The 12258-nt window shown below is 40.5% G+C and overlaps 1 protein-coding gene across 5 annotated transcripts in view; it reads right to left on the bottom strand.

Moving 5' to 3' along the window:
• sorbs3 (sorbin and SH3 domain containing 3) overlaps positions 1 to 9819 on the bottom strand; it is a 52051-nt gene extending 42232 nt beyond the window's left edge. For 2 of the 5 annotated variants that reach the window (XM_066714461.1, XM_066714457.1), the window contains exon 1: positions 1188 to 1531. The gene's annotated coding sequence lies outside the window, so the exon portion shown is untranslated. Of the gene's footprint in view, positions 1 to 1187; positions 1532 to 6686; positions 6763 to 9745 lie in introns of those variants that run through there. The other 3 variants (XM_066714458.1, XM_066714459.1, XM_066714460.1) reach the window with 3 other exon arrangements.
• Positions 9820 to 12258: the final 2439 nt, after the last annotated feature.

Genomic DNA, 12258 nt, shown 5'->3' on the forward strand with positions numbered 1-12258 from the left:
AATATAAATGTAATAGAATTATTGAAGTGAGTAAAAACTCAACAAATCTGGATCTGGAGATGTTAGATACACTTTTATACACTAGGAGAGCTGGATGATATAATACAGGTCATCAGGAAAAAACATCTGCCTTTTGCTAACATGTGGGTCACTTCAGCACAAGGAAATTGTGAACCTGGCCGTTAAAATACGAGAGCAGAAGATCGGAGGTGGCGGTGAGGAGGGAGATTACAAAAGAGAGGTATACATACTGGCATATCTTACACAGAGAAGGCCAGGCTAAGGGGAAGGAGATCTCAGGACAGTGGAACCTCGTCACCATGACTGGAAAAAATAATTTAGACAGTGGCGTCTGATCAAATACATATCAGTTGTACAGCCCATCTCTCAACACTAAGCTTTAATCCACTGAAAAAGAAAAGGAAGAAAGACCAGTTCTTCACTTTATGTAACATCAGCGCTACTGTATTTTGCATATGGGCTGTACTTCTAAGTTAGATTGGTCTTATCACCAGCGATCCCTGAGAAAACCCCCACTTGCTTGGCTCATACACCCGACTCTGCAGACAACCCTTACAGCAGTTTACGATAATGAATGAACTTACCCCATTTTATTCCCCAATGCTTATACTATTATTTTTGCTGTGCGTTACCATGCACAAGGAAGCTTTACCATTGCTCTCCTTCCCACAGGGAATACCATAGTGCACTAAAGGTTATAAAGGTGAGATTATGATCTTAATCAAGATCCCTACAGCGTCTCGCAACATGTTCCTGAATGAGCTTAATTCAGTGAACAACTGGAATCTGAATACAGATTTAAACAGTATGACAATGAGACAAGTACTCTCACTCCATGTCCATATCCACCCCCCACCAACTAATTAATTACTTAAATTACAGCACTGTGTTAAATAGGAGCTATACAGAATCCCTGCAACACTTAAACTGAAGAACTACAGCAGTAAAACAAGCCCCACAGCGTGGTCGGTGAAGTCTGTGTAAGTGTCACAGCTGGATTTTAAAGGCTCTCATTCGAATTAATTGACATGTACACAGCTCTGCCTGCCTTCTTGAGCACCGAAACGGCCAGCCAAACTGTCACCATCGACAAGCCACTGCCGCCAGACAATCTGCATGAAAACTGCATGCAAAGGTATTTCAAAACAAAGTTAGCATTTACTCACAGCTTACTCCAAAAGCCCCGACCAATCCCCTCCGGTGACTTATATTCCTGAACTTGTTAGCTCTGTGCTCCGAGCCCAGACTGCTTTACTATCTCTCTTGCTCGCTCACTCTCTGGCTCTGGGAATAATTTTGCTGATACGTTGACAGCTGTCGCTATGGCAACCCCAGGCCCCGTTCAAAAGACATCCTCCTCCTTTTTGGCAGATCTCCGCATTCTCAATGAAGAAAGCTCTTTGTTGCGATAAGGTGATATTTCACAGTGCAGGGTTAGGGACAGGAGAATGCAAATAGTAACCCCCTCCCTTTTTTCCTTTCTCTCCAATCTCTCTCCCTCTCCCACATAGACACTTGTTCTCTCTACCACCCTGTATGCTAAGCTCCTTTTTCCTAGTGCTAGGCTGTTTGAGGCAGGGAGGAAGAAACAAACTGTTTGGCTGACTGGAACTTGTTGCCCCCGCCTCCAAAATGAAGGAAAAAAAACAAACTTTGAGCGACTTAATGACTCATTAGTGTTTGAGGTTCCTATAAAGGACTAATCTCTGAGCTACTTTGACCTGCCACGTTTTATCATTTTATACAACGCAGACGCATGCAAGTACAGAAGTGTGTCCCTGCCCATACTCACTACACAAGACAGAAACAGCAACGTGTTATCTTACGACTGGCTTCATTTTCCTGTCACCTTGCAGTTCTGAAGCATCTTTCCGCCTCAGACGCAAGGCAGATTTCAAAGGTATTTGGAACAGAAAGCAGGAGACACACAGGGAGTTGTGGCAGGTCTGGAACCAACTTCCCCGGCCGTGACGTTGAAGCCGACTCCAGTTTGAGACCATTCTGAAATAGACTAAATGTGATTCTTGGGTCAAACAAGTATCTGCTGCCCTTTCTGTTCTGTGGTCAGGAGATTTAACAGGTATCAAGCTCAGATTACTGGATTGGATAGCTTATTATGTTTTTATTTATGCATTAGCAGATGCCCTTACCCAGGGTAACTTACAGTATTCACAAGAAACATTTTACAAAGTAAAGTAAATACAATAAGTGCCAAATATGATAAGCATACATCCTAGTGCAGAGTTTCATCCCTGGTATGTCCCAAGGGCTAGGGGAGGCATAAGGAAGCAATAGCACTATGGAGCATATCAGTTCAATAAGAAATAGCACGCAAGCAAGAATTCAGAGGTGTCCAGGGGATGTTGGCTGCAGTATTACAGGTCTGAACAGGTGTATCTTGAGCCGATGCCAGAAGGTGGTCATGGCCTGCGTGATCCTGACCTAGCTCACCATAAATAACCAGGAGTTTTGGTTTTGCTTTGCTCTAAATCTGTGCAACCACTCGCCACTATGAAAACAATGCAGTGACTTAGCACAGTGAGGGTTTATAGGGGCTGTGTCATGCTATCCTTACAAAGGAAAGATTACAAACATGAAATAATTGAGCAATCATGGTCTGCTCTGGTAATGTCATATCACCTTCTGGCTGGTAGTTACTCAAGTTCACACTGTAACTGCAATACAGCAGCCTAAATCTTTTGCAGCACTTTTGTATTGTTTTACTGTAACTTCTCCTATGCCTACCCCACTCTTTAGCATGTACCTGGGACATGTATTATAGCTGCACTTGTTAACTCATTGTACTGGGATGTATGCTTATTGTATATTGTATTTTGCACAGATTGTATGTATTGCTCGTTGTCATGATTTAAAAAAGTTTCTTGTGAAAATTGTAAGTCCCCCTTGGTAAATGCATCTGCTAAGAAATAAAGAATAACCATATCAAAGCAACCTTGCTTAGTGTAGGTAGTAGGTGTGCACCATAGTAAAAATAGTTATAAATTGCTCAGGTGTACGTAGTAAAAATATGACGAAAATCTGAAATATATATGGTGTAGTTACTATTCAACAAACGTTGAAGAATAGGGCTTGAAATGGCATATAATGGCATGTACATTAATCAACAAACTATCTGTCTGGCATCACCTTACTGGTACAGTTCGTTAGCCTCGTCAGCTAGGGATGATACATTTATTTTAATTTAATAAATGTTTAACTATTAAACATAAAACACAACAAAGTGTCTAATGACATGAGACTGTGTTACAAGTACACATTATTGCGTTAAAAAGACATACTGTGTTGTAATTGCCTACCCTCCGTCTGCAGCCGCTGACTGACTGACTGACTGACTGACCGCTGTGGCTTCTCCGGTGCTACTGCTCTCCGTATGAACCGGGCTGGGGCTGCGGCTCCTCCTCGCCGTGGACGGTGCTTTCATTGCAGCACTACTACCGAAAGAGTCGGCTACCTTCCTACATGTTGCTACATCTGACTCAATGGACTTTTTTCACCCTTAACTTTCAGCCCCAATTCTGCGTTTTTCATTGGGGTTGTTCTCGCATGATTTTCACTAGATTCAATCAACGCCTCGCAGCTGCGTCACTGTGTGATGTAAGGGGCGGGGCTACGGGCTGCAGCCAATCCTGTTGCGCTCAGGGAAGTCTGACGTATTCGTGCTGCATATCATTGGAAAGCCCCGGATGAAGACTAGGAGCTATTAAATGTAGAAAAAAAAGGGGGGAAATAGTCAGACGTATGTCTAGACCAAATCAAAACTGTCCCCCTACATGTGGATCACATATTATAAACTTCTACTCAAAAGCCACTTCCTGCTACTTCTACGATAGAGTACTAGTTTGCCATTTGTGATGAAATTGGGTGTTGGAAAAAAGTATATCTCAAAATCAGAATGCAAACCTCTTTTTTTTTTGTGGGGGACAACAACAAAAAAACACACCAAAAACACAGATGGAAAGAAAACAAGCAAGCAAGTGCTGTGTAGATCTGAGTAATTGAGTGGCTCCAGAGCATTCAGACAGCAGAGACTGGTGTGTTCGCAGGCTATAGTTTGAGGTGTCTCACCAAACAATGCAAACCAGAGGCATGGTTGTAATGCAAACATGGACAGACACCACATAGCAGCACAACAGCCCTTTCTCTGAGGCCGTCGGAGCGCGCTCAGTGTCTGTGCTGGGTGGAGCGCCACACTCCCCTCAGAGCCAGACCCCCTGCTGCTAGGCGATCTTCCATCCTGTCATTTTGAAACTTGCTGGAGTGGGAGAGCTGATTACTGCTTTGGCTGTGCATTGAGGCTACATTGGACCAGACACAACAGGGTTTTGCTCTTCTCTTTTAATCTTTTATTCAGCACTCCGTTTTTGCTTTTCTGGGGGTGGGGGAGTGGCGTTCCCCCGTAAAAGTAACAGATGATGAAGGGTTCTGAGTTTCAAAACCAATGGGAGAAAAGCTATTTGTTTCGATAGAGAAAGGTTGCTGGTAAAGGTAGTAGACTTTAGCAACTGTATTGTGAGAAAAAAAAATATCTTTGAGCCTATGAAGCTAGTACATATGCCAGAGGGACCTAGAGCAAATGAGAAGGGAATAAAATATTGGCCTCTTGAAGACTGAACAGCTTCCTGCAGTTGTGTACTTTTTACTTTAGGACGAGCAACATTGTGATGACACTGAGATGCCCTTTGGAGTGAACTGTCCATAAAAATGAATTCCCCACCACAGTGCATATTGCACATGTACCGTATTTTATTGCTTGACAGTATGCGGTTTCTCATGACACGAGCCAGCAAACTAGTGGTATATTTGCCTTACTAAAAGCTTAAGGGGATTCCTCAGTGTGTATCAAAAAATATTGTGATACAATACTGTGTAGCTCATTGACAGAGTAGTGTGCTGTGTGACGTTTAAAACCCTGCCCCACACCATTTCCTCCCAATCAGGTTCCCTTTCAAATAATGAAGTAATGCAGTTTTAATTACAAACCTATAAAGTATTTAGTGTTGAATATGTTGGAACAGTTGTTGATTATATACAAACCTTCCTGGGTGCTGTACCTTATCTTTATACAAGGCAGTTGAAGATCAAAGTGCACCAGTTTTACAGTCAAATGATTTATGTAAATCCCCTATTAATCATGCCAGAAAATACAGATCGCCATTTAGTTGAGCAAAGTACCTTCATATGGAGACTGTATTTTCATGGCTGCATGGTAAATGTCAGGTTCAGAAGATAGTTTTTATAGACATTGATGGCAAGGTACAGTTAAAGTACAGTATAATTGCAATTAGTAAGATAGTTTTTTTTTTTTTACTCTGTACTGTAACTGCCTAACAGACTAGCCTGGCATCTATTATAGTAATAGAAACCCCAATAGATATGCAGTCCATGGAAACTAAACAACACTAGGCATTTCACCATTCCCATCGATCAAACACCAAGTTTACAGTTAACGCTGTTCTGTTCCGAAAGCAACAATGTAATGGACAGTTAGCGTCATACCCCTTCTGGCACACATTCAATCTCATGCACTATTGTGGGAGCCACTGCTTTAGAAGCACAGCACAGATCTTCCGAGCCAGCTCAATACGGCAATTCAGACAAAGTATAAACAGTCTTGTTGCAAAACTGTACTTGATTGCACAACGCTGACAATTGCCTGCGTTTCCCCGCAGTGCTTTAAAGGAGATTTAGTCTTGTTGTGCCTGGAAATATAACGCACTGACACAACTGTAGGAGCTGTGATTCTTTTCCTGAACAGATGACCCTGGTCCCTGTTGATGATGCCCTGGTGTGACATTTTTGAAGAAAACAATAGATCCCAAGAACAAAGTGACAAACTGGTCATCTGATTGCAGAACATGATTACACTTGTCAATTGCTAGGTCATTGCACTGCTAATGCAAATGGTTGAGATTAGTAATAGGCTTTTGTACATATTCACCATGTCTCACAGTAGAAGACCTATCGATTAATGTAATTTGAATCCTTGTGTTTAACATCCAAATTATGGACTGGCTTGTGAGACAAATGTCTCTTCTACATGTCACTGGGCTGTTTGAAGCCAAATCTGACCCTCCAACTTTCATATAAAATGATATCCGGATTTACCTTTCTGTTAATTCCTCACACACAGACATCTGCTGTACAAAATGTGCGGTTGGTCAAACAAGTCCTTTTAAAGTCTCATTTAAATTTCTGTGCCCTGTTGATCTTGTCTTGGTTTTGATTTCCCTAACAAATGCATTTGCAGAATCTGTATTTTCACATGTACAATCAGAGAACCATCCTTGTAAAAAAGTTTAGGACAATGCCAAAGAACCGAGCTGTACCTTTTATAACTCTCATTAGTTGCGACAGATCATAATCAATTAAAAACAAGAGTCTTCTGCAACTTTCGCTGGAGAACCGAAGGAACACAGAGAAATATGAGTTACTCCATCTTCATTGAATAAGAAGATAAACCACACACACACAAACACATCAGCTATACATTTCAGTAAAACCAAAACAGCTGCTTCTACTGGAATGCCATTGTAACATGCCTACCTCATCTGAGCCCCTCTGAGCAAAGTCAGAACTGACCCATGCATCTTTATTTTTTAAGGTGTTTATACAACAGACACTAGTCACAAGTCAGTGGTACTCACAGTCACAATGTGGGTTTAGACTTGTTCAGGCAGAGAGGCAGTGCACTGCTGTTCGCTGTCTCAGGCCAGTGCCTTCCTTGTAATGGGAAGTGCGGGGAGTGAGTCAGACTGTTTTGAGCATGTATGTGTGTGTGTCCTAGCCTTGTGTGACCCACCCACTCAGCAGTTAATGTGAAGCCCTGCAAGCTGTGTAATAGTTTCCATCTTCAGCTGGAAATAATAGAAAATTCCCAAGCAGGCAAAGGGATCTAGCAGTACCGCCCTGTGAGACCAGGGAAGCTGAGGCAATCCCCCAGAATTTGTTTCCTTTCTTTTTTTCTACAGTTTTTCCTCTTGTACGCAGTACACAATGGCAAGCCCATCTCACTGGGGTGGGGATCCCCCAGAAAAGGTGATCGAAGCAAATGTGGGGCAGCCAATCTCAAGACCTTTACCATCTAGAAGATTCCTTCCACATTCCAGAATGGAAACACAGGCACAGATGTGAACTGGATGTGGGAAAGCAGTTCCTGTGTCCTTAGGGTATTTCTATGCAAGACAAGCTCATTTCATTTGAGTAGGTATGTAATGTTGAACCTCACAGCCTGCTGTAATAGTCACAGAGTCCTATGTTCAGCAGCCAGTAAAATAAGTTGCTGTCCTGTTAGCCAGCTGTCAATCTAAACCCTGCTTGATTCTACTCCAACTATGCCTGGTAGAGTTATGTCAATTTTATGTCACGCTAGGTTTCCTGTTACAACCAACAAGTGGTACAGCTTGGAATCATCAGTGTCTACCAGACCTGTAAATATTACATTTTCACTGCTGCATATTTATCAAGGGATGATAATACTGAACAATGCTATTTGAGGCATACATAGTCTGAAAGTGATGGTGACCTTTAAATAGGTGTTTTAAACTGGCATAACTAATGCGACTGAATGAACAGCTTAAAAGCTATATATAAATGAAGAACAGATCAAAGATGGACAAAGAAGCAATTGAATGGATCCCAGGACATTACAAAGACCTAGAAGATGACCACATAAAAGATGGAAAGATTAAATCATGAACTTTGCAGGTGTGACATGGAAAAGAGAAGCTATAGATGGAAGCAAGTGGAAACATCTTGGGGGGCCTTCATCCAGCAGTGGCTCAATTATGGGTTGATGATAATGATGATATGATATATATATATATATATATATATATATATATATATATAGATAGATAGATAGATAGATAGATAGATAGATAGATAGATAGATAGATATAGATATGTGTTAAGCAGTTAATTAAAAAAGATTGTCAGGTAGGAATGATATAACAGTAGTATCTATCAACAACATCCACTACAAAACCAATCCAGATATCCACTCATCCAGATATCTTCTCTGCTTATTTCAGTTAGTGCTTATTAAGTGGTTTTCCTTCCTTATTTAAATATGATACAGACGCTGTATAGAGAAGTTGTGAACTTTCATTAGGGTTTGACCAGCTTACTAAGTTATGCCTCATCCTGAGCTGGAAATCAGAAACGAGTTGGTTCATGGCATGTGATCTCATCTGCACATCACAAAGAAAGAGTACGCAAAGACTGGCAGGACAGCAAAAACTGCAGTAAATAATACAAACATTTTCAGATATGTTCAAACTGTGGCTCACATAACAGAACGTGTCTGAAAAAGTAAACACCCATCAATAAGAGACATTGCCAGTGTTTGCCAAAGCATAGAATTATAACGTAATCATCAGGGAAGATAATCAGGACAATGAAGGTAGTTTAATACAGTGGGTGCAGAGTAATATACAGACAGGTCAAAGTTAAAATACAAGGCATCTGATACTAACCATGGGTCTTATGAAAATAACCTGGAATTGCATGTAGGAGCTTGCACAGCACATCTCCCTGGATCTTAACATACAACGTATGTTTATGTAACTTTGTAAATAATTTGTAAATACATAAATAACCCAAACCATCTACACACAATGTTGTTAAAAAATAATTAAAAATGAACAGCGAATCTTTATGTTTGAAGTGAACTTATTGCCATCTACTGGAGTGTCACTGTCATAGATGAAAAGCAACAGTACGCATGAAATGTCTTATTGCAGTTTAAAATATAACCACCAAATTCTTGGATTCCACTCTTTTCTTATTCCTATTCTTTGATAATTTATTATTAGAAATATGAAGCTGCTACCAGCTTGTGCAGTACTTTTAATGCCAGTAGGAGGGCGACGTGGAATTGATCCACTATACACAACACGAGGGAGTGACAGTGGTTGGGGGGAATAGTGAGTCAACTAATGGAAACTCTGTTCTGGAGCATGGAAGTGTGTGTGTGTGTGTGTGTGTGGGGGGGGGGGGGATGGGGATGGTGGTGAACTAGCTCTAGTCTGTGTCAAAGGTCTAAATCTTGTGAACTAATTTGCTTACATCTGGCCCATGTTATTGTGAGGTTGGCAGAAAAAGATCTTTGGATCTATTGGACAGACCAGTGTCTCATAATGTCAGACCTGCTGTCATCTACAGATTAACTGGTCACTTCTATTGCGACAAATCAGTGTTTAGTAAAGTGCACTGCATTGTAAAACATGTAATCGATGGCAGAAACGAGCAAAAGATTATATCTTTCCACCCCGCCCCATTTTTTAAAACTATACCACAGTAAAATAGTACAAGAGTAGACAATTTGGTCCATGTTAAAAGTATGTGCCCATTTCATTCTATTCTAAAAAAAAACATCATAAGCCTTAGATCTTCAGGAAACAAGTATTTAAGCAGATGCAAAATTGTCTCCTTTTTCGAGAGCATCAACGCCGGCTTTGCTTTCCCACTACGACTTCCAAAGTTTTTCTTGGATCAGTTCTCCCAATCCGATCGTCAGCGCCTGCAGCCACAACTCCACTGCTCTCAGCACTCTCGAGAGAAGCTGCTACTATAACCCAGAAGGAGGGCAGTGTGCCAGCATGGGTGCACCCCCTCCACACCAGCCCAGCTCCCCACACAGAGGGCTTCAGTCACCATCAAGAAACAAACAAAAACACGTTACCAGAAAAGAAGGGTTACTCACTGAAGCGGTTTCTCTGCTGTCTTTAAACTGTATCCTTCCCAGAATGGAGAGTAACACAACAAGGTCTTTGCCCTCTGCCCCCGCGTTGTGTTTGTCTTGTGACTGCACCCAGTGTTGCTATCCAAAATAAATATTTAACAGCTTGGCTACACTATAAACTATCAAGGATCATATATATATATATATATATATATATATATATATATATATATATATATATGCCTATGCGACAATCAGATCTGTCTGTGAAAATATTTCCAGTTATTGTAATGTTTTCTGTGTTCCCTCTATCATGCAATCTACTGCAGTGGTCCTTGGTTGACTAAAGTAAATGAAGGATTAAGAAAAAGACTCTAAGAAAGCTGACAGGAATGCACAGTAATTATGCATGCCGTAGCCTGCAATTGATATTCTAATGGTTTCCTATACACCAATTATCTTTACATAAAAACTGTTTTATTGCCTTGTTTAGGCTTTGCAAACATATTGGAGATCTCCATGGGCTGCAAAAACAAGTCGGCTGCTTCTTACTTGAGCAAACATGACTCTAAAGTCCAAGAGATGGAATATGTTCTGTTTCCATTTGTTCTCTCCCCAAAATAGTTCTCTGGACATTTTCAGACGACACAGAAGAAGCTTAGGGTGGAAAGAAATGCCCCTTTCATGTCATAACTGTGCACAAAACTACTTTATTTAGGTGTAAAGTGTATATTTAAGGAGATTGTAAGACATTTAAGTTCCTCATGAAATTAAGGACACATAAAATACAATAATATGAAGAAGACCCCATGCAGAAAGGTACCAGGCATCAGTAATAAGGATTACCAAAAACATTACAGGTAAAGTTAAATCATTGACTTTCGTTTTTAAACTGAGAGTTAAATTGTCAGTGTCGTTAACAAGATTCTAGTGGGTGTGTTCTGAATTTTCAGATTTCTTTTTTGTTAAATACATTTGAAATCTTCAGAAAATCATAAAAAACCTGAAAGTTCTGTGGGTTATTTTGTTATCTTAGCAGGCATTCCTGTGCTGTAAATTAACACAATTAAAAATATGTTATATAAATAGAAACAATTGAGTGTTGTTCTATGCTTCCATCTACTGGTATGTATTGCAAGTTGCAAATTTGTTTGAGGTTTTTTTAACACCTTTAGCTTCACAGTGCAAGAGAGTCTTGTATTTACGATTTACCAAAACAAAATATTAAAACATTCATCAAACAAACTCACACAGATGCACACAATTTTTTTAAGGGGTTAACAATGTTAACATAATAGTATTACTACAAAAAGAAGCAGGGTTATTGAAAAACATGCCTTATTATGGAAAGTTTACTATTTAAAAAAATATACAGTCACTAACTAAACAAAATGTCACTTACCGACCAAATTTCAGACACGAGATTGGCTTTCATAAAATTCTGCAAGAAATAAGTTGTGATCGTGAATATAATGCTGGAACACTGAAGACAGAGAAGGGAATTAACCTGACACGGGCAGAACACAGTCTGAATAGGAGAGACCAGTAATTCCGACCTGAATTGATCCTCATTCAAAAAGAGGAAGCTGTAGGGTTACCACAGGGGAGGTCAAGAACCATCTAAAACGCCCAGCCCAGCAGCACAAAGCCGTTTTCAACTTGTGCCCCTCTGCCTCGCATGGGAACCTATGCTGATGGAAAACATAAGATAGGGCATTCAAACTCAAATGGAAAAATAATGTCAATTCTTTGTAAAGCAGCAGGAGTCAGTTCCAGTAAATTATCAGAACTAAATTATTTCTTATCCCGTTTAGGATGCAAACATGCAGATTATTTCAGCTCTGCTATCATATCATGAGAACGCAGGCACACTTTTTGAGTAGGACTGCAGATTGCCAATTAAATAACAGAACTGTAAGAGAGTATGTGTAAATACCAAGTGAAAATCAACCAATGGACTCCTGGAAAAAAAAAAAACGAAAAATCAAAGGTCAAAAATGGTTAATAGAGATAAAGTACTAGTTCTATTGAGTGAGTTTAGGCCAAAATCAATGTAAATGTTACAAAATAATTCGTTTTTAGCCTGTGTAATACCAAGTGGTCGGGTTGCGTTGTCGTAGTTACCATCACAATACAGTATACTAAATTGTGGTCGTCTTCCTCATTCAAAGAAGGATCAAACCAGAAATCTGCACTAAAGCAATAAAGCAATACAGATGTCTATGTCGCTTGTCAAATGCCAGCACACATTCCCTCAGGTACAATGCGCGAGGCAAGGGCTTTTATGCCTGTTCCCATGTATCTTTACTCCTCTAGTGTGCGCAGACAGGTGCCTGTGCGGAGACGTCCATGCGGTGGTGAGGTGAGGCCAGCAGGGGGAATCCAATTCAATCCAATTTCTGGCTGACCTTGCAGAAACGGCTTGTTTTGCATTTTTTCGCCCCCAGATGGAGAGATCCTGCCTTCGTCACAAGGCGCACTGCTGGTTTTACATTTTTTCCAGGCCATGTTAATAATACATGTCCTGACCTTGC

Source organism: Amia ocellicauda, chromosome 9 (genome assembly GCF_036373705.1).
Source record: "Amia ocellicauda isolate fAmiCal2 chromosome 9, fAmiCal2.hap1, whole genome shotgun sequence".
Lineage (NCBI taxonomy): Eukaryota > Metazoa > Chordata > Actinopteri > Amiiformes > Amiidae > Amia > Amia ocellicauda.